The 27,433-nt window shown below is 34.9% G+C and overlaps 1 protein-coding gene across 2 annotated transcripts in view; it reads right to left on the reverse strand.

Annotated features, from left to right (window-relative positions):
* The window catches only part of SEMA3E (semaphorin 3E), a 275,207-nt gene that overhangs the window by 188,054 nt on the left and 59,720 nt on the right, over positions 1–27,433 (reverse strand). The gene's annotated exons all lie outside the window — the stretch shown is intronic.

The raw sequence follows: 27,433 nt of genomic DNA on the forward strand, positions 1-27,433 counted from the left end.
CAGCACAGTCTCTTGATAGGCTGTCATCCCTCTGGTGTTTCCCAAACTTGGGCATCAAGCTTCTTACTGAGGCTGAGAATCCTAGTGCTGTGAGCACTAAGTAACTTTCCCTTAAATAACCACACAGCATTTTTCTCTTAGATATGATCATCTCCCTGGAGTAGGGAAATCAAGGAGAGTAAGCGTCCACACTACTTCCAAGATGCCCCAACTCTCTGGCCCCTTCTAAACTAAATGACTCTTTTCATCCACAAGTTCAACTGTTACCTCTATTATCTAAGCAGAAACCCTTAACATTTTAGGTTTCAGAAAACAAAAGCCAGGAAAGGGCTTACCTCTGCTTGATAATTTCTTCTTTCAGCCTAACCCCACATATGCCTCCAAGACAAAGGTACTCACAAACTTCTGGGAATTTGGAAGTGAGAAAATAAACCAAAACAACATATCTCATTTTAAAGTACATTTTGTTTCCCACTGAACACTTTTTTTTTTAATTGAAATTTGCACGCTACCAGTCCAGTCCAGCTCACTCGCTCAGTCGTGTCTGACCCTTTGCAACCCCATGGGCTGCAGCACGCCAGGCCTCCCTGTCCATCACCAACTCCCGGAGTTCACTCAAACTCAGGTCCAAGAGTCGGTGATGCTATCCAACCATCTCATCCTCTGTCATCCCCTTTTCCTCCTGCCCTCAATCTTTCCCAGCATCAGGGTCTTTTCCAATGAGTCAGCTCTTCATATCAGGTGACCAAAGTGTTGGAGTTTCAGCTTCAACATCAGTCTTTCCAATGAACACCCAGGACTAGTCTCCTTTAGGATGGATTGGTTGGATCTCCTTGCAGTCTAAGGGACTCTCAAGAGTTTTCTCCAACACCACAGTTCAGAAGCATCCATTCTTCGGCGCTCAGCTTTCTTTAAGGTCCAACTCTCACATCCATACATGACCACTGGAAAAATGATAGCCTTGACTAGACAGACCTTTGTTGACAAAGTAATGTCTCTGCTTTTATATATGCTGTCTAGGTTGGTCATAACTTTCCTTCCAAGGAGTAAACGTCTTTTAATTTCATGCTAACACACAGTGAAGACTCAGTTTTTGAGTCATTTGAAACATTTCTATCAATATCCTTGATCAATTTATAATTATAAATCTCTTTAATTTATTTTAATACAAAGAATTACAACATGTTTTCTCATTTAATCCCTTAACAAACCAGTACTACTCTTATCTCTAAATATTCAATCACTGGATTACATACTCTAAAGAATACAGCTAAGTGTAAATGGAATAGTTTTTCAGATGAACCTGAGTAGAATCCTGATTTGTACCATTTATTATTTGATAATGAAATCCAATGATTCTTTTCCTGTGTTTAACATTTCTCACTATTTTCCTTGGCACACTATCTAACACAGTTTCTTTAATGATATATTTTTTACATTTTTATGTTTAACTTTTATCCCATCTCTATTATTAAAACTTAATGGAAGTTCTGCTCTTATTTAACTATTTCTTTAATTCCCATTGAATAATTATTGTCTCTACATCTAAGTTCTAACTCACCTTTCTTTAATCATGTAACCTTAGGACATTCCACCAATATCATCATTGAAGACAAAACAATATTTTGAAAGGAGTTTATTCACCTCCCATCTTCTGCTAGATCTCAGACACAAATGCCTTATAAGTTCTAAGTTTTCGCTTTATTGTCAGCAATATGAATATTTTCTAATTTCCTCAGAATATGATCTTTGTAAAGTCAAATTCAATTGTCTTACCCTCTTTTCTGCACTCCTTGCCTTATCAGTTTCTCCGGAGCAATGAATGGCAAATCATTGTATTTAAGAATTTACATATTCAAAATCAAGGAGTTCCTTTTAAGTCATACAAGCTAGAGTATTCACACTATTAGCAATGGAATGTCAGAATGCCCTCCCCTTAATCTGCAGAAAATTTACTCTAGTCCATTATTTTTTTTAAAGTAAGGACCACGGTTTTTACAATGCTTGAGGTTACACAAGTCAATCCATAGAAAATATGTTAAAGAAATATCCAGAGCCAAAAAAAAAAAAACAACTGTCTTCATTTATCTAATCCCTCATCAATTTTAAACACATAAGGTATTGAATATGTTGGTCACCTATCATTTGAAGAAGCGGTAACACCTATAGTCACAATTGTATAAGACAGATGACACTCAGTGTTGATCTGAAATCGCTGCCTTGAAGGACTTATCGGATTTTTATTATCTTAAACTGGTTATCCTATTCAATTTCCATAGGCCAGCTTCTGAATTCTTGTTCATATGTGTGACATCCAATGATGTCGGGGAATGCTTATATCAGTACATCTATACACATATGGGGAAGGAAATGGCAACCCACTCCAGTACTCTTGCCCGGAGAACTCCATGGATGGAGGAGCCTGATGGGCTACAGTCCATGGGGTTGCAGAGTCAGACACGACTGAGGGACTTCACTTTCTTTCTTTCTATAGTTCCTTTTGAAGAGGGAAATGGCAACCCACTCCAGTGCTCTTGCCTGGAGAGTCCCATAGACGGAGGGGCCTGGTGGGCTGCAGTCTATGGGGGTGCAAAGAGTCGGACATGACTAAGCAACTAAAACACACACACACATACACATATAGGCCTGATCGGGCAATACTTCATTTTGCCATTTTATATTTATCCTTTCCAAATAAGGGGAAATGGAGTCATTGCTCTTTCTTTTTCATTTTTTAGTGATTCTTTAAAACTTGAGCCACATCTTTTTCAAAAGGGAAACATAGTAATACACGCTAAATATGAAAAAGAAGTTACTGTCTGACATTCCATTCATTTAAAAAAAAATGACCTTTTAGGGAATTTTTTTCCCATTTTTTATATTATAGCCATCAGTTTCAGTGTCTCATCTCTATTACTGTTATTATAATACGACAGATTAAAGATAAACTATTTAAAATGGCAGAAATACCATATCTCAAAATGAGATTTCTTTTAACATTCCTGTATCATCTACCCATCAGGGGATTCAATTTTTTCAAGAGGAGTTTCAAAAAAAACTCATCTAGTCTGATGAGTTGACTAGAAAAAACTCCAACTATTTCCTGGGATCTTTAATTCTGGATATTGCACAAAAGAATCAGAAAATATATGCAAAACCTACAAATAAACAAGAAAGATGAAAACATTCCAACAGGAAAACATACATGATATATGATAACCTTTGGCAAAGAGGAAATATAAATGTCAATACACATATGTAATCATTAGTAATAAAATAATTATTTTATTAAGAATCAAGACCTCAATGAGAAGTTATTTTAGATCCATCAGATTAGAAAACACAAAGAAATCAGGTAATACTAAATCTAAATGTTGATTAATATATGAAGCAAAAAGAACACTAATACATTTATGCTAGTAGAACTATATTTATGAAAGTATCAGTGGTAAAATTATATAACATTTATGAATATATCAGTGGTGTAACCCTTGGGAAAGTTTGTCATTATATATACATCCACAGGCCCTATGACATAAGGGTACCACTATTAAGTACCCTAAAATAATTGCTATATATGTTCATCAGGAGACATAAAATAATGCTTATAATATTCTGTTTATTACATCAAAACCAACTGAAAATAGTCTCAAAACCCATTAAAAGAAGATTGTCTATATAAATTTAGTGTATACTCACCATATGCTAATAGGCAACAGTGAACATGAATGAAATATGGCTACTCTCAGCAATGTTAAAAATTCTTAAAAACATAGTATTGGGTGAAATCAAACCATGTAATAGGATAATACAGGGGTCATGATGCTGCTTTTATGAAGTGTAAAGCCAAGCAAAATTAAACTATTATTTAAGGACAAACTTTTAAAAAAAAATAAGAATGAAATATAAAATTCAGAATAATAATCACTTCTTGGAGGAAATTAAGAGAATGAATTAGAGAAACAGCACAGAGATAGATGACATAGAACAAGGAAGGTTCTAGATCTTAAACTGAGTAATAAGGTCATAGGTACACATGTTTTATAATTTATAATGTAACTTACTAACACTAAAATATTTATATGCATGAATGAATATTAGTGAACTCAATGCTTTATTTTCCTTGTCCTTTTTTATAAAACATGACCAATAGTAATCTCAGAGAAGGGTTTCTCAAGCTTGGCAGTATTGACATTTTGGGCCAGGGCACTGTTTTGTGGCATGGGACTACCTTTGTATTATAGAATGTTCAGCAGTGTTCCCTGGTCTCTACTTCTCAGACGCAAATAGAAGTTATCAGCTGTAACAACTCAAAATGTCTTTAGATGAGGGCAAAATTCATACCCTGGTTTGAGACCTTTGGTCTTTCAGGAATAATTTATGTGAGATTCACATGAAATAAGAGCATCCTTATCTTTAAGGATGAAGAGACACTAAGAGGAATTCAAGCAGACCTTGCTATGATTACCCTAGTTTCCTATACTTAATTTGTACCCTTTTCCCCATCATATTTTCCCATTAATTTCCATTTTTCATCAACCTAGCATAAAAAGACAGGTTTAACCACAACTTTGGGTCTTCATTTCCTTATGAAAGTTCCCATGTCATATGGAACTTATATTAAATAAATTTGTATGCTTTTCTCCTTTGGACAGAGCCCCAGCTAAGAATCTGAAAGATTTTGTTTCCTTCTGTATGCAATCCTGATCCATAAACTAAATATAAAATCTCTTGCTGAGTCATCTTTAAAGAACTATGGAATGTCTCTTATAGGTCAGGAGTTTTGTTTTTGCATTATGCAAATTTTCAAGCATACATAAGAAAGAATAACACTATGAATTCCCACACACTTATCATTTAAATCCATTGAATAAGACTTTGTTCTAACTGTTTTCTCTATCCACTTTGATTTTATTATTTTCTTTGTTGAATTATTATTTGAAATTCCATATGTCAGAAGTATTTCACTCCTGCACACTCAGCTACACAATTCTAAAACATGTGAATGTGTCAAGGCTTTTTCTCACAATCACATTTTAAATAAAAATTAAGAAATAAATATAACAAATCTCCATCATAGCATGACTTTAACTCAGAGTTATGCATGTCGTATATATAAAGCGATTTTTTTTCACATTTTACGACCGAAATAATGATTACTAACTTTCTATATTAACATAGATCTTAGAGTCTGTAATTTCTTCTAAGATTTCAGTGTAATCATAAATCAATGTTGTCAAATTAACAAGATATGGAAAGATGAATTCACAGAGAAAAACTGAAACCATATTTCTCGATATATGATCAGGCCATCCAAGATGGCTGTTCTCTCTCTGTCCGTCCCCTGCTGAATCAGTGCCTGCTTCACATACACCCTGCTCACGTGACTTACCTTACATACTGGCCCTGCCCCATCTAGTAGTTGTTTGAAACCTCAGATTAGAACATCTCCAACGAGATAGCTTGTCAAAGGAACAGTGAGAGGTGTACCACTTTGCTGGTTTCCCCGTACCCAGCTGATTATCCAACCTGGAGTCAATTCCCCCTAAAATAGGTAAACTTCCCCTAGCCCTTCCCCTGCTGCCATGTCCTGTCACTTATCTGCCCACCTGTCACTACGGAACCTTGCCTCAGACATGTAAGCGCCCCCATCCATTAAATCACTGAAGTCTCTGTCGCTGACTCCAGGCTCTTTCCTGCATCTTGCAGATGGACAGGCACAGGGCTTTCTGGCCTGCGGGGTGCAGCCCTACACATGACATGAGGCAGCATTCATGCTTCTCCAGACCTTGAGTAGAGATGTGTGCGTTCACTAAGGCTTCTAAATTCTGTGTACAGCTGACACAATTTTGTGACCATTCTACACACATAGAGACATTTGAGAAAATTAAAGAGGAAAGAAAAGCATTGTGGCTTATAAAAAAGTTCAGTTTACAAAACTTAGTATGTCAGCATCTTCCTAATCCAATAAAATAAGAGCAATTACCTTGCCACTTAAGATAAATGAAGAGCAAGTTTCTCATACCTTATCCTTAATGCATCATTTCAGAACATTCAATTTATAAAAACCATAAGAACACTTCAAAGACTTGGGTTTGTCATAGAAACAATCCAAGTCAATAGAAAAAATTTAAACATAAGTGAAATAATCATGCTTTCTACAGAATAGATCGGAGAAGGCAATGGCACCCCACTCCAGTACTTTTGCCTGGAAAATCCCATGGGTGGAGGAGCCTGGTGGCTACAGTCCATGGGGTCGCTAAGAGTCGGACATGACTGAGAGACTTCATTTTCACTTTTCATGCATTGGAGAAGGAAATGGCAACCCACTCCAGTGTTCTTGCCTGGAGAATCCCAGGGACGGGGGAGCCTGGTGGGCTGCCGTCTATGGGGTCACACAGAGTCGGACACGACTGAAGCGACTTAGTGATTAGCGACAGAATAGATGCTGCCTTGAATTCTGTAAAGCAAATACTACTTTTCCTATTGGTATTTATTGTAGATCAAACATTCATTTCACCAAAAAAAAAAATTTTTTTTTTTTGCCCTGACGTAAGGTATACAAATAAATCGATCTAATAATAGTTTGCTTTTTGCATCAAAAAGTGTGTGGATGAATGTGTTAGTTTTTCCTTGTTTCTTTCTTCCATCTAAATGGTGTGGAAGGAACAAAGCACGTGGTAGAAGTCACAGCATTTCTTTCCACCACAGAGACAGAGTATGTGATTTATTAGCTAAACTTGTCTATATCCTGAACTACTTCTATTATTTTTGCTTTTTGCCTACTCCTTTTTTCCTGTCAGAAGCTAAGTATATTTCCCGTGTGTAAAATGGGACCTAAGAAAGTGAGATGCAACAATCAAGATTTGTTCACGTCTCAGTGCAAATCAGTGAACAAAGCAACTCATAATTTTTACAGATGTAAGAAAGATACTAAAGGTACCCCGGCTGACCCATTTTGCACATGAGAAAACTGGACCTCCTTTTTTACATCATCATCAGTTCAGTTCAGTTGCTCAGTCATCATACCTTTTCATTTTTTTCCTAAATATATTAATTTCTCCTGCCATGCTTTGGCAAATCTGATTTGTTTTTCTTTGTTTCACACTCATATTTGGTACCATGGATCACTCTATAAACTGGTCATCAATGGACATTCTAAAACCACAAGTATAGAGACCTTGCAAAGAAGTCCTGCCCAAGAGGTTCTATGCCATGCATCCAGTCTTATCTGACCTCAATTTTTTAAGCTACAGATTTTAAAGTTTCTGTTCTTCAACCTGTAATTGTTCTCGATCTTCTAATAAATGAAGTGGCAGCTCCAAATGTCCTTTGGTCTATTCTCTTTCTGGCATGATAGCAAATATTCACATAGGTATGAATTTTAATCAGAAAAAAAGGGAAAAGAAACTAAAAGGAGAAAAAAAAGTCTCCTCTTCCCCTTACTTTCTCTACATATTCCCTTCTCTTCCTGAAGTAACTATAGATAAAAATTTGTTATGTATTTATGAAGAAATAAGACTTTCACATTGCCAAGAACTTTTCAAGGATATTCTCATTTAATGTATCTTATCCAAGCCAAGTGGCTGGTTTATTCATTCATTCAACATCTGTTTATTGACCTCTTTATTAAATGTCAGGCACAATTTTTAGAGTCATGATAAATCAACGAAAAAACAAGCAATGATTCCCACCTTCATGGATCTCATATGCTATGAAAAAAAAAGTGTTTAAAAAAGACCTAGGCATTCACAGGATAGGGAACAAATTCTAAATTTTAATGACTTTGTATTTTGTTTAATTGAGCTTTAAAATGGAGGCATTTGTAGGTTTAGGTAGCAGGTGTATAATAATGATATAGACTATTATCTGGGAATCTCAAAATATGTTTATGAATTATTATACTAAGTTTAAAAATTGCTGAATAAATATAAGGATTATAATATATTAAGGATCAAAAAATCCTTATGTCACTATACTTTACTTGAAAGTGAATTTGCTTTTATTACTAAATTCATTTGACAATTAGATTTATAATGTTTCTTCAGTGAGATGCATTTAAATTAAAATGAACTTTACCTAATTTTTCACTGGGCAGGTAAAAGATAAGTAATTTATATTAATCTATAACTAGGACACAAAATCAAAACAATCATATATATTTTAAAATATAGGAATGAGTATTTTATATTAATATAGTTTAATTAATGAACCTAATGTTATTTTTGGAGAAGGCAATGGCACCCCACTCCAGTACTCTTGCCTGGAAAATCCCATGGGTGGAGGAGCCTGGTAGGCTGCAGTCCATGGGGTCGCAAAGAGTCTGACACAACTGAGCGACTTCACTTTCACTTTTCACTTTCATGCATTGGAGAAGGAAATGGCAACCCACTCCAGTGTTCTTGCCTGGAGAATCCCAGGGACGGGGGAGCCTGGTGGGCTGCAGTCTGTGGGGTCGCACAGAGTTGGACACGACTGAAGTGACTTAGCAGCAGCAGCAGCAGCAATGTTATTTTATTGAAATGAATGCTTATGAGAAAATAATTTAAAATTAATTCTATCTAATTTACATTATAAACATCACAATGTTCATTATTTGCAATTTAAAAATATTAATGTATTCATTAATTATCATGAATGCCAGTTATTAATGAACTCTCAAAGGATACAAGTAATTATTTTAAACAGTTGAGATTTGACAAATCATTCAAGAAAATCCTTTTACAAGGTTCTATAAAGTATGAGTAAAATTCTACACTTCATATCAGTAAAAGATGCCAGTAGTTGCACAAAGGAAAGAACTATATTCTTATTTCCTCCTATTATTCTAAAAAAATTGTTATGGCTGGTAGCTTGTGTTTATTTAGCATAAAGCTTACATGATTAAATGCATTCCCCATTTTCCCCAACAGAGCATTATTCTGACAGGGAGGTATGAGACAAACTCATTTTATTCCCAGGAATAAGGCATTATCACTTCATTAAAAATGTATGCAATGCATTTCTGAAATAATTTTCTTATTTGCACATATATCCAAGATAAACCCAGTAGCACAGCTTTTCTGTATAAACACAGTGTAGAGGAATAAACATTATTTTTTTTCTGTGTACCAGGATATAGGAAAAAATTGAAGTCCTTGTCCTGTTAATCTCTCCATTTCACTTGTTCACTAAAACAAATTCCTAAGAATAGCTTTCATAGGGTTCATAATTTAACAATCTAGAAATGTAGACATAATGTATAGCAAACAATTTCAATCCATGGTGGGAGAAGCTCTGAAATAAATAGCACCTTAAAAAAAAAAGACAAAGATTTGAGGATATTTCTAGTCATCAACCTGACTAGGCCATAAGATGCCCAGACATTTGGTCAAACATTATTCCGGGTGTGAAGGTGAGGGTATTTCTGGATGAAATTAACATTTGAACCAGTAGACTGGGTAAAGCAGAGTGTGCCTCAACCAATCAAAAACCAGAACAGAACAAAACTGCTGAGTAAGAGGGAAATCCGCAGGCCTGACTGATGAGCTTGGAGACTGATCTTTTCCTGCCTTTGGATTTAAACTGAAAAGTTGTCTCTTCTTAGATCTTAAGCCTGCTGAGTTTCAGATGGGAATGACATCATTGCTCTCTCGAATCTCCAGGTTGCCAACTTCACGTCTTGAGATTTCTCAGGCTCCGCTTGCATGAGACAATTCCTTATAATGAATCTCTCTATGTATACATCCTATTGGGTCTGTTTATCTGGAGAACCCTAACAAATACATCACTAGACGTGCCCCATTCTACCATGAGTAATATTTCATGTAATATAGTTGAAAGCCCTGACCACCTGTGCAATAGAAAATCTGCATGTAATTTATAGTTGGCCCTCCATATCCTCAGATTCAGTCAACTGCAGATTGTATACTACTGTAGTACATAACATTAAAAAAAAAAAAAAAAATCTGAGTATAAGTGGACCTGCACAGTTCAAACTTGTTGATTCAAGGATCAACGGTAACATATGTGAAAAAATACCGGCTTGATTTTTCAAAACAACAATTTTTCCATATTGTTTTAATTTATAGAGACTGGTACAAAGATTTTACTGAATAATATTTGTGGTCTTCTATGCTACTGGTATTTGGTTTCAAAAGATAAATATAGGATTGTTTAAATAGCATTTCTTTAGTAATTTCCCTTTCAAATGTAGAATGTGGCATTTTGGGAGGGGAAGAAAGTTATAAAAATATACATTTATCCACTTTTCAAAAAATGCAGTTGTCAAATTATGAAGCAGGAAAAAATAATAGAGCCACTAATAAGGCAGAGATGTATTCCAGATGGGTTTCTTAAATTATGGTTATATTTTAGAACTAAATATTTCAATACATTTTAATAAAAATATGGTTTAAAATCAATGCTACATAACAAACCATAAAAAATGTGTTAACAATTCTTCTATTTTAGTATCCTAAAGAAGGAAGATTAAAATTCTTACCTACAGTAGATTAGGATAACTAATATTGTGTCATGTAGTTAGAAAACTCAAATTTTCAACAAATATTTTCTTTAATAAACAAGTACAACAGAAATTAAATATAAGCTTCCAAATTTTGCTTTCTGCTTTGCTTTTCTTGGATTGCTAACTCCAGTTAGATCACTGCTTGAAATTGATGTTTATTTTCAATAATACTGTACCTCATGGGCTATAAATAAAGTAAAATTTTAGCCAGCTATGTTATTTGATAAATGAAGTCCATTTTGATGTTTAATCATCCTAAATTAGCACCAGTAATTATCACTTTTCTTCAACTGTATCAATTTTGATGTAGCCAAACAGTTTTAGATTTGGAGCAAGAGAAAAAGTCCAAATCATTAGTGTGATAATTGTTTGCTGAAGTGCTTCTAAAAGGTTATCCTCTTAAGCCCTAGTTCCCTCTTCTGTAAAATGGTACCTTTCCCTAATGATATTTGACAGAATTTGAAGAATATATATATGAAAATAAAATAACATTTTATTTTTGTATATTTATGTGTGTGTGTGTGTGTGCATCCTAAATCGCTTTAGTCATGTCTGACTCCTTGTGACCCTATGGACTGTATCCTGCCATACTCCTCTGTTCATTGGATTTTCTAGGCAAGAATACTGGAGTGGGTTGCCATTTCCTTCTCCAGGGGAACACCCCAACCTGGGGATCAAACCTGTGTCTCTGATGTTTCCTGCATTGGCAGGCAGGGTCTTTAGCACTAGAGCCACCTGGTTAGCCAGATACATCCACTGCAACTAGAGAAAAGCCACGCAGCAAGGAAGACCAGCACAGCCAAAAATAAATAAAGTTTAAAAGAAGCAGGGGTTGGGAAACCATGATGTCCCATCTAGCTCATCTAATTGCCTTTCATGTAAAAAAACTGATAATAATCCAAAGGATTCTTGCTCACCGAAATGCAAATATATTGTGTGTGATGATATGCAATTGATCACTGCCTTTTCAATAAACGTTTTGCATGTATTTATAAACTCATTTCAAAATTCCTTATTTTCTATACATGTGAGTTTCTTAAGTTTCTCAGTCCTTTGAACTGATTATAACATCTTATTAGTTCCCTCCTTAATAATGATTTAAATTAACCATCGACACACGTTCATTTAATATTTATATGAGCTGAGATTTTAACTTTTAAAAATTATTCTTAAAAAGTGCTCTACATTTTAAATAAATTGTATGTTTATATACCAATGGAATTTGCACATTAGAAAAGAATTTTTCAGAAGACTATTTTGAGCATATTATTTTTGCTTTTAATCTTTTTAATTTTCACACTAGATAATTTTTTGAAGTCTGCAATGGAGTTTTAAACATATGGATTGGGGTAAACTAACCTTGTCAATTACATAATATGCTTTCCAAATGCATCGATTTTTTAAAAAGGGGATAAAAACACATGATAAACTGTGACGAAATTTATTAGAATTTCCTAATCTAGAAATCCTAAAGAGATTATAATATACACTGTGGGAAATTTAGTGTACTTTTACTGCGCCCTTAATTGTTTTAGGAAAGTATAGCTGTTTTCAAAGAATTAACAAAACCAACAAGGAATCTGTATTTACCACACTATGTACAAATTTGCCAGTGTGAAAATATAGCATAAATGAGAGTTAGATTTACTTTTTCAACATGACAGATGTGAAAACTCCCCTTGATCTAAAAAAATAATAATCCATTTTAAGAGAGCTTTAATCTTCCACAAAATAAACCAGGGGTTTATTCAAAGGGAAAAAAAATACACTTCTTTTTTGATAAAATAGTTCCTAAGGGGTTCCTCTCTGATTTTCTTAAAACTTTGATTGCCTATCTTCCTGTTGAACTTCTAAAATAATTTCATGGTAGAGTTTTCAGGTTTCTAAAAATACTTCAAATTTTTCCTTCCTGTTTTTCAATTTTGCCTGCCTCTTATTCCCTGATGATACTTTTACCTCTGGCAGGCAACTTTGTTCTTAACACCCTGTCCCTGAAGGAATCAACTGATGCTTTGAATTGAGCTGCTTTTTTAACTCATGTGAATTCTCACAGTAACTAGTTGATAGCATTTTCAATTCACTCTATAAATTGAGTGTCAATTTTATCTGTAGCGGAATCATAACAAACTGATTTAAAAAGTTAAGCTATTCATTTGGGGTAAGCATTTTATCAATATGGTAACAAAATGATATTTCAGATACCCATTGGTGGTGTATATATTATCACTGATTTATAGTTAATAAAATTGAAAATAGACATTTTAGTTTGTATAAGTCAGGAAGCATACTAATTATTATCCAAGCATTGAGTTTTCAAACAGTCTTAAGTCACAGAACTCCTCTTGAAAGAAAGGCATACATGAAATCACCACTAAGCTCAATATTGACCTGGACCCCTTGTATGCAAGGAGGAGGCATTTTGTCCATGGCTTATATCAGACTCCTATACACATAGTATGAAAAATTTAACACCAAAGGACACCAAGCATTTCACTTATAATTTATCAGTCTGACATTCAGCATTGTAGTTATTGAATGTGCATACTTGAGATGAAAACCTTGCAAAGGAAATTAATTGAAAAGTACATTTAAAAAAAACCCACATGGTTTTCTTAACCAACTTGAGATTTTTATCATGGACAATGATTTCTGGTTACATTTACTTGCATGGAGTGGGGGTGGACAGCGGTTGAGAGTTTTAAATTGAAAAAGGACTATTTCCAAATATTGACTATAAACTCTTTTTAATCAGTGCAATTAAGGATGGGGCTGTTAGTATATTTTCCCACCTGGCTTTGGCTTCTGCCAAGAAGCATTTGGAATCCTAGGTACACATCCGGAATTCCTGCTGCAGGTAGTGGCACCAGCCAGAGTGAGCTTCCTAGAATCTCCTTTTTCAGTTGAATCTATAAAATGACTGCAACAGTACAAGCACTATCTTAGAAAGGCATATTCTGCCCCAGCTATCCTTTGAGTTTGGCAGATATTGACAATTAAAGCAGGGTCTTCCTTAGAAAACCCCATTTCTCTGTAACAAAGGGAATTCAGTTTCAGTTGACAAAACTGCCTTCTGCAGCCTTTGCTGCTGCAGCTAAGTCACTTCAGTCGTGTCTGACTCTGTGCGACCCCATAGACGGCAGCCCACTAGGCTCCTATGTAGCTGGGATTCTCCAAGCAAGAATACTGAAGTGGGTTGCCATTTCCTTCTCCAACGCATGAAAGTGAAAAGTGAAAGTGAAGTCGCTCAGTCGTGCCTGACTCTTAGTGACCCCACGGACTGCAGCCTACCAGGCTCCTCCGTCCATGGGATTCTCCAGGCAAGAGTACTGGAGTGGGTTGCCATTGCCTTCTCTGTCTGCAGCCTTTAGAAGTGGCTATTATTTGCAACCAATGCCAGGGAAATAAGCCTCTAAGTCCTAGTGTGAGCTTTTTGGTGACATGGAGAAAAGACATATCCAATCTATCTTCAAAAAAGGAGAGAAAGCTATTCGGTTCAGTTCACTCAGTCATGTCCAACTCTTTGCGACCCCGTGAACTGCAAAACGCCAGGCTCCCCTGCCCATCACCAACTCCCAGAACATGCTCAAACTCATGTTCATAGAGTCTGTCATGCCATCCAACAATCTCATCCTCTGTCGTCACTTTCTCCTCCTGCCTTCCATCTTTCTCAGCAAGAGTCTTTTATTGAGTCAGTTCTTTGCATCAGGTGGCCAAAGTATTGGAATTTCAGTTTCAGCATCAGTCCTTCCAAAGAATATTCAGGACTGATTTCCTTTAGGATGTGACTGGTTTGATCTCCTTGCAGTCCAACGGACTCTCAAGAATCTTCTTCATTACAACAGTTCAAAAACATCAGTTCTTCAGTGCTCAGCTTTCTTTATAGTCCATCTGTCACCTCCACACATGACTACTAGAAAAACCATAGCTTAGACTAGACAGACCTTTGTCAGCAAAAGCAATATCTCGGCATTTTAATATGCTGTCTAGGTTGGGCATAGCTTTTCTTCCAAGGAGCAAGTGCCTTTTCATTTCATGACTGCAATCACCATCTGCAGTGATTTTGGAGCCCATGCCCCCAAATAAAATCTCTCACTGTTTCCATTGTTTCCCTATCTATTTTCCATGAAGTGAAGGGACCAGTTGCCATGATCTTAGTTTTCTGAATGTTGAGTTTTAAGCCAACTTCTTCATATTCTCTTTCAGTTTCATCAAGAGGCTCTTTAGTTTCTCTTTGCTTTCTTCCATAAGCATGGTGTCATCTGCATATCTGAGGTTTATGATATTTCTCCCAGAAATCTTGATTCCAGCTTGTGCTTCATCCAGCATGGCATTTTGCATGATGTACTCTGCATATAAGTTAAATAAGCAGGTGACAATATACAGCCTTGACATATTCCTTTCCCAATTTGGAACCAGTCTGTTGTTCCATGTATGGTACTAACTGTTGCTTCTTGACCTATATACAGATTTCTCAGGAGGCAGGTAAGGTGGTAGGGTATTCCCACCTTGTTGAAGAATTTTACACATTTTGTTGTGATCCACACAGTAAAAGGCTTTGGTTAGTCAATAAAGGAGAAATAGATGTTTTTCTGGAACTCTTTTGATTTCTCAATGGTCCAAAGAATGTTGGCAATTTGATCTCTGGTTCCTCTGCCTTTACTAAATCCAGCTTGAAATTCTGGAAGTTCACGGTTCACTGAAGCCTGGCTTGGAAAATTTTGAGCATCACTTTGCTAGCATGTGAGATGAGTGCAATTGTACAGTAGTTTAAACATTCTTTGGCATTGCCTTTCTTTGGGATTGGAATGAAAACTGAATTTTTCCAGACCTGTGGCCACTGCTGAGTTTTCCAAATTTGCTGGCACATTGAGTACAGCACTTTCACAGCATCATCTTTTGGATTTGAAATAGCTCAACTGGAATTTTATCACCTCCACTAACTTTGTAATGATGCTTTCTAAGGCCCACCTGACTTCGCATTCCAGGATATCTGGCTCTAGGTGAGTGATCACACATTCATGGTTATCTGTGTCATGAAGATCTTTTTTGTATAGTTCTTCTATGTATTCTTGCCACCTCTTCTTAATCTCTTCTGCTTCTGTTAGGTCTATACCATTTCTGTTCTTTATTGTGCCCATCTGTGCATGAAATGTTCCCTTGGTGTCTCTAACTTTCTTGAAGAGATCTCTAGTCTTTCCCATTCTATTGTTTTCCTCTTTTTCTTTGCATTGATCACTGAGGAAGGCTTTCCTATATCTCCTTGCTGTTCTTTGGCACTCTGGATTCAGATGGGTATATTTTTCCTTTTCTCCTTTGCCTTTAGCTTCTCTTCTTTTCTCACCTATTTGTAAGCCCTCCTCAGACAACCATTTTGCCTTTTTACAATTTTTTCTTGTGGATGGTCTTGATCACTGCCTCCTGTACATCATGAACCTCTGGCCCATAGTTCTTCAGGCATTCTGTCTGTCATAGTAATCCCTGGAATCTATTTGTCACTTCTACTGTATAATCGTAAGGGATTTGATTTAGGTCATACCTGAATGGTCTAGTGGTTTTCCCTACTCTTCAATTTAAGTCTTAATTTGGCAATAAGGAGTTCATGATCTGAGCCAAAGTCAGCTCCTGGTCTTGTTTATGCTCACTGTATAGAGCTTCTCCATCTTTGGCTGCAAAGAATATAATCAATCTGATTTCAGTATTGACCATCTGGTGATATCCACGTTTAGCATCTTCTCTTGTGTTGTTGGAAGAAGATGTTTGCTATGATGAGTGCGTTCTCTTGGCAAAACTCTTCATTCTGTTAGCCTTTGCTCTGCTTCATTTTGTACTCCAAGGCCAAATTTGCCTGTTATTCCAGGTATCTCTTCACTTCCTACTTTTGCATTCCAGTCCAAAAGATGATGAAAAGAACATCTTTTTTGGGTGTTCGTTCTGGAAGGTCTTGTATGTCATCATAAAACCATTCAACTTCAGCTTCTTCAGCATTACTGGTCAGGGCACAGACGTGGATTACTGTGATATTGAATGGTTTGCCTTGGAAACGAACAGAGATCATTCTGTCATTTTTGCATTTGCACCCAAGTACTGCATTTTGGACTCTTTTGTTGACTATGATGGCTACTCCATGTCTTCTAAGGGATTCTTGCCCACAGTAGTAGATATAATGGTCAACTGAATTAAATTCTGCCATTTCAGACCATTTTAGTTTGCTGATTCCTAAAATGTCAATGTTAACTCTTACCATCTCCCGTTTGACCACTTCCAATTTGTCTTGATTCATGGACCTAACATTCCAGGTTCCTATGCACTATTGCTCTTTACAGCAATGGACTTTACTTTCATCACCAGTCACATCCACAACTAGGCATTGTTTTCACTTTGGCTCTGTCTCTTCACTCTTTCTTGAGTTTTTTCTCCACTCCTCTCCAGTAGCATATTGGGCACCTACCAACCTGGGGATTCATCTTTCAGTGTCATATATTTTTGCCTTTTCACACTGTCCATGGGGTTCTCAAGGCAAGAAAAGATATTAGAAAATCTTATAAGACTCTAAGAAGAGGTAAAAAGTAGAGCAAATCTCAGTGACACAAGAAAGTTATCTGAAGCAAACCAGCTGCTGTCAAGGATGGGGCTACAACTTCCCAAGCTTTCTTCTCTCTACCTACTGGCTTCTCTGTTTATTCTTGCTTCCCACTTGCTCATGCTTTTGGGGAGTCAGTCCACTTCTTAGCTCCAGTGTACACTGTAGACAGGCATACTCTATGTGTCTCATTTCAGATTCCCGAGAGTCAGATCTAGTCCTTAGATAGCCCGTGGGTTGAATAAATTGTGCAGAGACAGTATAACACATATAGCAGTGAACAGGACAGGCAAAGTTCCTGACTTCATGGAGCTAACGGCATCTTAATTAGCACTTGACAATTCTGTGATAATTTAAAGGCAGCAGGACTGTGGGGACATGGACTTTTCTATAAATGCACTCTAACAAAACACACAGTGAAATAAATCCCTAACACGCTTTGCCCACTTCTTTTTCTTTTGCCGTTGTTTTGCCTCTGCCACTACTGTTACCACTTTTCTTTTTAATGTTAATGACTTTTTTACTCAAAGGCTACTACTCTTAACCAGACATACTCTAAGCCAGTGGGTCTCATAGTGTGGTGCCCAGATTACAGGCAGTAGAAGTACCTAGCAATTTATTAGAAATGCCAGTGTTAGGGTCTTTACCCAGACCTACTTAATCAGAAACTGAAGAACCAGTGCTCTATTCCTTCAATTCAAATATGTCAGTCTACCTTAATTCTACCTGCTTCCTAATAACGTCAATGGATTCTCTGAGTTCCTCACTACTTGGTTTGAAAATATAAATACATACTGTTAAAAAATGACTCTCCCATCCCCATTTAGAATCTCTGTCCCTAAACTAAACAAAACTTTTCACATTAGTCTTCTTGCCCACTGGAGTCAAAGCTGTTAATCAAGTCCTACTTGGTATCTGTCTGGAACCATGTTAAAATTCAACTCACCAAAAAAGAAATACAATCCATCAATTTTAAATTTAAGATGAATCAATTCAACTAGATTGACCATTCCTCCCTTCATCTGTCAACCAGTCCAACCTATCATGTATGAAAACAATGCCAAATAAAAGCATTCAAACTTCCTAGGATTTTAGATAGAGGACAACTTTGAAAATATAATGAAATACAGAATTAAAATCTATCAGTGGGCTATGAACTTAGTTTCTCTAAAAAGTCATTGCTTATTTAGCCTCTCAAAATATATTCTGCAAACAAAGCCACTTTTCAAAATGAACCTGTATTCTGGGGGGAAATTACATTGTAAGGAGTTTAAAAAAAAAAAAAAGCTTGGAGTGTTACAGAAAAAAATTGCATTCACAAAACTGCATTCCTGGAATGCCATGTTCAGATCTTTTTGGGTCAATGTTCTCTGTACTACACTTTTGTTAGCATATTTTTAAAAGTTTTCCACCAATATATCACTACCATTTTTACGAAAATACCTGCTTCCTAATAACTTATTAGGGAAATATTTTTGTTCCTTAGGCATTACTGTTATATAACAATTGTTAAGTTAATCATTTATGCAAACTTCTTACTTCCAATCAACCATCAGCTCCACGAAGGTAGGTAATTGTAACTGCTGTAACTTTAGCATCTGACTCCGTAGCTGACTCATAGTTGTTTTTTTAGTTTTATGGCTGCACCATGCAACATGCAGGATCTTAGTTTCCTGACTAGGAATCAAACCTGCAACCCCTGCAGCAGAAACAAGGAGTCTTAACCACTGGACTGATAGGAAAGTACCCCTGACTCATATTTGTTGTTCAATATATGTTTGCAGAAATGATGTACTAGAAGAATGAAAATGTTGTGGCTGGTGAAAAATAATAAATATAATTTTTAAAAAAGAAAACACTGATAGGCTTAGAAAGTATTATGAACTCAATAATACCTCCTGGGAGTAGACAGCCAATGCATCAAGGTTTAATGTGTTTTGTAATTCATTACCAATTTGTGTACCAATGTCCAGAATATACACTTGATAGTCAACCTTTAATATTGCTTTGTGGAAAAGACTTTGAGAGTATTTGTGCTCCAGCTTCCTTGCCTCAAGGCTACAGGATATTGAAATAGAACAAACAACTCTCAGATTTTTTTCTCACTTTCAAGGGGTGGAAATTTTATGAGATTTTTGGAATTCTTGTATTTTATCATACTGACAGTAAAGAGGTTACTCCTTGAAAGAACCTAATTATGAGATCACTAGGCAATGTATCCTAACTCCTGACTTATGCCTTCCAAATACACACCATACCTTACCTCACCTGTTGATTATTTTGCTAGATTAAAAGAAGTAAGAATGAAGAATTAAGTAGTTAAAGAATGACTAGCTCTCCACCCTCAGGAGCCCCCTTAGCAATCCTACAGGCTGAACGTACGGGAAGATAACATCTGAAGAGGGTCAGCTAGTCCACAGCCTTTGGGGAATGATGCAGAACCCAACCTTCTGCCTCAATGATCCACTGAAAGTCTCCCTCCCTTGTTCTCTTTAAAAACTGTCATATTTGAGCAGAATTGGTCTCAGAACATGAGTCCACTTTCTCCCTAAATTGATGGCTTTTCTGATTAGAGCATCGTTCCATTTTACTGACACTTACCTCGCATTCACGTTTGAGTTGCAAGTAACTGAAGTTTTATAAGAAACTGTCAGATAGGAAAAAAAAAAAAATTTAGTACAGTAACTTTGGACTCTTAATTCTGGCTTCAACACTTTATAGATATTTGATAGTAGACAAGTCAATTTCTCATTCTCAACAACCTTGTTTTAGAGGAATAGAGGCAATAATGTGACAACTAAGGATGACATATCCTGAGTGAAAAAGAGGTAATAAATGTTAGCTACTTTATTTTTAAAATTGGTTTTAAAATTGTAGGGACTTCTCAGAATTGGTTTCTATAAGACACTTCTGTTGAAGAAGAATGCCATTGTCAAGTTTTATTGTCTTCAACTCTTTTTCTAGCTATCTTCAAATTAGTCAGATTCATACTTTCATAGATTACCATATCTAATGTAATTAAAATTCATACCACAAGTATCAGTGTATGAACATATACACAAATGTTTAATTCGTCCTAAGGCAAATTTTGTCATGGAAAAAAACTGGCATTATTTGGCAAAAAAATCAGCATTCTGGGAATGAGGATGGGAAGTCTAGTTGGTTGCTATTACTCTTCTAAAATTGTTTCATCAGTTAAAAAATAAAAGGAAGATAAACACATTTTGGAAAGTGAAAGTGAAAGTGAAGTCGCTGAGTCTGTCTGACTCTTTGCAACCACATGGACTGTAGCCTATGAGGCTTCTCCGTTCCTGGGATTTTCCAGGCAAAATACCAGAGCTGGTTGCCATTTCCTTCTCCAGAAACACATTTTGACTTAAGTACAAAAAATAAGCATATATTTGTAATTTTCTTTGACCTTTGCAATTAAATATAATCTTCAAAATTAGGGAGTTCAACTTATTTAACATATAATGTTTTGACTTTCTTATCTTTCCTCTTTGAGTAACTAGTTCATCATAAATAAAGGCATGCATACTCTAATGCTAGCCTTTTAAAATTTGGAGGTAATAATAAAAATAACTGTTTTATTATAGATCAGACACTCCTCTCTTCTTGGGTTCTTACTTTTACCAGAAAAATACTTTAATCTTTTACAATAGTGTCTCCTTTAGCATTTTATAAAATAAAATCACTTAAAAAATAGCTCTAATCAGTTTCATTACTGGCTCCCGGAAACCAGTAAAAAAAAAAAAAAAAAATGTTAGGTAAAGCTTTAAAAATGGGCTTAATATTGTAAATTTTAAAACTATAAGATCTACTGCCTCTGATCACTGCTCATGTTTTTATATGTAAATACTAGAATTATAGCTTGATCATCAAATATTAACTTTCTCCTTCCAGTTCTTTACCAAATAGAAATGCAAACTAAATCCTCAGTAACTTGCATTACTTGGTGTAGAATTTTCATCATTTGGGCCTCATTCTGCCTGAAGGACATCTCAAGTTTGTACCCAGCACTATTTAGGACTTTAGAACAAAGCTACAGAAAGAGATATAATAATTCCTTTTATTGCATCTGCATCACAGGGTAATCCTCACCCACATAAACCTGTGCTGAGCCATGTAATTCTCTTTGGCCAATGGGATATGTGCAAGCATTATACAAGTGGAGACTTCATCAGTGTCTGCCTACTGAGACTTCCTCTCTCTTACTGTGTTTGGAAACCTTAGACCACTAAGCGAATATGTCTGTGCTAACCTGCTGGAGAATAAGGGGCCATATGGAGAAGTAAAGAGCCTCAGCCCACAGCCCACTAGCCAACCATTTGCCAATAGCCAGATTGTGTACGAGGCCATTCTAGATCATCCAGCAGCCCGCCAACCTGGCAGCTGTCCACAGAGCCATGAAAGAGCTAAGCAGGGATCAGCAAAGCTATCACAAACCAGAAATCCTGCCCATTCCAACCACAGAACTGTGAACAAAAGAAACTGGAATGCTTTAAGTCATTAAGTTTTGGAGTGGTTTGATGCACAGCAAAAGTCAACTGAGCAGGGAACAATAAACAAACGGGAGAAAGCTTTTGTTGAGAAATAAAACAAGGTAAACTTACTTCTCCACTTGGTAGTTCATTTTAGCTGCTGGCTTGAGAATAAGTTACTATTTCACTTCTCTTTGAAATGTGCATTTGTTTAATAAGCCTGATACACTGTAGGTTTATTTTTACCCTAAAAGACCATCCTGCTGAAAAAAGCTAGAAGTAACAATACATTCTTTCCATCCTGTTCCTAGGGAGGAATGTGCCAGGAGAGATACAAAATCTTCAATTTTCCTTTGAACAGAAACAGATCACAGTGTTATCATCCTGCTTACAAAAAAGAATCAAACCAAAGATCAGATCTAGCAGTGTATTCCACTAACTATGATATCTTAAACATAATGTATCATTCAGAGACAAAGTAAAAATAGTATTTTTATTAATACTCAATTGTTTATGTATTATTGATTAATTTTACTTACATATACTACTGGATACAAGTTATATTTGGTTCCATTATAAATTCAACAAGTATTTATCAACAGTGATTTTCAATGTGCCTGACATTTTACTCGTATGTCTGGCTCTACTCTTTTTGAGTTTTATGATAAAAATTCTCATGCAAAATTATTTGGTTTCTCATTTTCATGCCAGCCCTTGAGCTCATAATTACCTGGAAGAGCTATAACAGAGTCTGCTTTCGGTGATAAATAAATATTATAAGATGTGGGTCACTTTCTTTCTAAACATCAAAGATACATACCATCTCCTTCATTTGATTTTTCCCTGAATAATTGAAAAAGGAAAATTATTTGGCTACTGGTAGGGGAAAATATCAATTTACAAATCCTTAATGGAAGGACAAAGATACATGCTACAATGTGCAGAGTGTAATTTCAATAAACCCATGAACAACCATATAGACTCATCTATTTACAGCACTATGAAGAAAGCTTTGTTCATGTAGTTAAGCACTTGGGTTAGGTTAAGTGTTGGGTTGGACAAAAATTTCGTTTGGATTTTTCTATAACATTTTATGGAAAATTCAAATAAACTTTTTGGCCAATCCAATATTTATCCAATTGCAAAGCTTCAAGTCTTCACAAAATATATTGTTATATCCATTTATAAAGAAAAGATAAAATCAAGTGAATGGTATCACATTATCATCAAAAAATACAAACTGGAATATATATTAGGATATAAATCTACTGGGAGGATATACATAAAAATAAATTTCATCATAAGAATTATTATACTAATGATAATTAAAGGTTTGCTTCTCATTGCCAGTATCTTAATAAATAATTTAAAAATTTATTCACATATGCTAGATGCCTTGATTATTCTTTAATTTACCTGAGCACCCTTTAGAAGCTTGTCTATTGAGTATGGACAGTTAATATTTTTAAAACTTTATTGAGAATTGTCAGATATATGCAAATGTTGATTAAATAGTATATAAATTATAAGGGGGGTAGAAAATATAGGCTTTAAATTAAGCCCAGCCAAATATTAGAATCTGTTTCTAAAAAAAAAAATAGAAGAAAATGTCACAGAAAGATACCTGTGAAATGCTAAAACTTACCAAGGAGTTTCTAATTCGTGGCTTTTTTGTAAATAAATTTGCCGTAGGACCCTATGTTAGTTAATATCCAAGATGAAGATCTAAAATGTATTATGTGGAAAAAACATGACTGATCTGTATTTAATAGTCATCATTAGCTAAAATTCCAAATAATTTTCATGATAGCTATGTTCATTTTATATCATTTAAAAATCTATAAATTGGACTTAACAGTTTCTCACCTAACCAATGTTTTATATTCACCTCACATATATATTATGTACCTAATCACTATTCAAACAACCAGAGTTAGACATAAATTTTAAAATACTTATATTAACATTTATATATGAACATGTGTATAAACACCTAATGCTAGATGTTTATAGACAGAAGATTAGATAGATAAATAGATGGGACGGTACTACTCTGGCCTTCATCTCTAATAAGAAGGTTGAGGCATATTTTACATAAAACTCAAAAAAATGAAGAATAAAAAAAATAAATTAATAGACATTGGAAGAATTACAGCTCCTTTTGTCCAAAGAGATTAAAATTTGAAGAAATTTTTAAAAACCCATGTTGTATAATAGCTCTTTGTATTTAGTTTGTATTTTCCATACTCAGTACTACTTTCAATGAAGTCAGAATTTGAACAATGCAATGTCTAATTCATATTCTAGTAGTTATGAAGTCACATATGTCTTGCGAGTAGTCAATTAGTACTGAATTTGTTTTACAGCTAGAGGAAAGCACTCTGATGTGTTACATAGATTTGCAATGCTTGGCCTAAATGAGTTAAATCCCAGTAATATTGTAATATACAGAAAACTAAATGAAACTGGAATAAAGTGTTGGCAGATTATCTACTCATTTTAATTCTATATGAGGCATGTGATAAGTGATAGAGGGTTTAAAATAAGAATAGAGGAAAATTTCCTCCAGGAGAGAAAAAGTATAAAGAGATTTTTTTCTAATTGAAATGAAGTAAAAACAAAAATACTTCAGAGGTATGAAAATAATGTAATATTTTGTTTTTCTTTCATATTTCTTATAGCATTTCCATTTTCACAAGGCATAAGGAAACAGCAAAAATGTCACCATATAAGATTTTAATGTCAATTTTTATATCATTCCTTTAATTTTTAAATAAAAATATCTAAAGTATATTGATTCTGAGGAAAATGTGTAATATAAATAGCTGCCAGAATTTGAAAAATATCTAAGTATTAACTCATAATGTTGGCACATGTAAGACAAAGGATATTACCTCATACTTTCTACCTTTCTAAGGCTTTGTGAAAGAACATTGTTTGCATCCAGTTATGACTACAACTGCTTTCTCATAAGAAAATACTGCAATAATAAAAATGTTTCACACATCCCCTCAAAAGTTTTCTTAAGTTTTTAATATTAAATTTGGTTTAATGGTTATATTGTATAATATTGCTGCGCCAATTATCTTTTTAACTGTTATTAAAGGATAGAATCCATAATTTGGACCATTAAATGGCATCATTCAATACATAAACATGTTTTAAACACTCATTACAGTTTATAAAACAAATGAAAAACTAATTATTAAAATGAAGACTATTTTCTTCCATGATTATTCCAAAACAAACGTTCTCTAATAGTCTGCTATTACTTCTTAGTTATAACTAAGAAGAGGAGACCTAGGAATGAAGGACTCACTATAACAAAAAGCAGATGACTTCAGAATAAAAATATATTATGCCTAAATTTGATTAAATGTAGACATAACAAAAGACAACTAATTCACATATTGGCCCTTTATAGAGTTATGAGCTTTGTTAAGTCCTTGAATAATAAATCACAGAAGTTATGTAATCAGTAACATTATTTGAATTAATCAGAAGTGTATAGAAATTTAGTAAGTATTCATACTGTAGTATTTAATATATGAAAAGCTAAGTTTGGCCATGTTTTATTAGGACAAATATATTCTAAAAGATCTAATGCAATTTATCCTATTATACAGTTTAATTGTTTTCCAATATATATTAAATAGGATAGAAGTTTTGTTAGATTTTTACTTCTCATAGTTGAATGACGTTACATGATTATATTTAAATTTAACAGGATTGAGATTTTTAAAAAACCCTAAAAACTATTGATTATTTATATTGGGCATAAATTGTGTATTATAAACTATGTAAATGCAATCTATTCATATGTTGTAAGCTTTAGTGTGATAATCTCAGCTTGGATTAGCAGAATAATTTTGAGTATTATTTTTAAAAATTACAAACAATTTTCAAATATAAATTTAAAATGAAAAAATATTTTAGAGTTTCTTTAAAGAAGTCAGTCTATCATTTGTAATATAGACCAGTAGAATTCAGAGTTGTACCACCATATAATATATTTAGACATAGATTAGCATAAAGTAGGTTATAATTAAAACCGGCCCACTACATTGGCAGATATTTCTAAACACTTGTATACCATTGGTATATGCTAAGAAACATGGAAAAACAAAACATCATTAATAAAAACACTGGGTCAGTGCAAAATGTCTTGAATGTTAATCATTTTCCACTTTGTATAGAAACTACAAAGTACAGCTCAATAAAAATTCTAGGAACAAGTTTCAACTCCACAGTATTTTTCTTTAGTTAATTCATATTTACCATAGCCAATTTATGATTGTCTAACAACAAAAGTACCTGACATTAGTCCATAAACCTGACTTCATAAATTTGTTTTTGAAAGACCAGCAATGAATGAACTCATTGAAGGAGTGAGTCATTCTTTCTTGTTGTTGTTCAGTCACTCAGTTGGGTCCGACTCTTTGTGACTTCATGGGCTGGAGCACGCCAGGCTTTCCTGTCTCTCCCTCTCTCCTGGAGCTTGCTCAAACTCATGTGCATTGAGTCAGTGATGCCATCAGCCATCTCATCCTCTGTTGCCCCTTCTCCTCCTGCCCTCAATCTTTCCCAGCATCAGGGTCTTTTCCAAGAAGTCGGCTCTTCGCATCAGGTAGCCAAAGTATTGGAGCTTCAGCTTCAGTATCAGTCCTTCCAATGAATAGTCAGGGTTGATTTCCTTTAGGATTGACTGGTTTGATTTCTTTGCTGTCCAAGGGACTCTCAAGAGTCTTCTCGAATACCACAATTCAAAATCATCAATTTTCGGTGCTCAGCCTTCTTTATGATCCATCTCTCACATCTGTACATATATATGTACATGGCTTACTAGAAAAACCACAGCTTTGACTTTTGTCAGCAAAGTGATGTCATTCTTAGGAACATCTTACTCTTTTCCATTTTAGTTAACCAAAGCATACCCACTCTGACTAAACAACAAATCAATTTAGTTCTATGAGTGAATTCTGTTTAAAAAGAAAGAAAGAAAGAAAAAGCACAACAAAAATCTTGACTTAGGTAAAAGGATGACCTTGACTACATCTTAAGGCCTTTGTCCAAAATTCTTCCTAAAACTCAACAGGGATAATCACAAACAGAGAGAATATTCTAACCTCTCTATTTCCTATCTTTAAAGAAGGAAAATTTCTTGACTGTTCAAGAAATTCCAGCTTCTTGACTGCTCTCAATTTTTTTTTCCTGTACACTAGTCACTTCTGCTGTAAACAATGTAATGTGGTCAGAGGTGAATGCACCCCATCACTGCCTTGTTTTAGTTAACATAGTAGAGTCAAGTTGAATCACTCCAGACACTTTCCTATCAGCTCCCTCATTTCCATTTTCTCATCAAATCCTGTATATTCTATCCATTTACTATCTGTCAAGTGCATCCCTTCCTCTTTACCTTCACTAGTCCTTCTTTTATTCAAACTATGATCATTTTGTGTTCGTATCTTACTAACTGAATACTTTTCCACTTGTCTCAAAGGCACTTTCTTAACTCTCGTTCATGTAACTCAAACTCCTAAATCAAACATAGTTCATGAGTTATCTCAGGGAGGCCTTCCTTAACATTTCAATTTGATGTTTCTTTTCTATACTTCCTTAACCATCTCTATTTTAGTATCTATGCCATTTACTATAATTATCAATTTATAGAACTGTCTCCTCTTTCCCTTGAGGGCAAAGCTTATATTATTTTAATTTTTAAACTCCTGTTCCAAACAAATATGAGGCATAAATGCTGTGAATATTTGTTCAATGAATACCATTACCAAGAATTTTATTTTTAATTCTTGATCCCTGTACCTAAGAATATATTGAATTTCATGTCAAAAATAATATCAGATATTT

The sequence above is a fragment of the Bos grunniens genome, chromosome 4, assembly GCF_055505025.1.
Source record: "Bos grunniens cultivar Pamir isolate PY7600 chromosome 4, Bosgru_T2T1.0, whole genome shotgun sequence".
Lineage (NCBI taxonomy): Eukaryota > Metazoa > Chordata > Mammalia > Artiodactyla > Bovidae > Bos > Bos grunniens.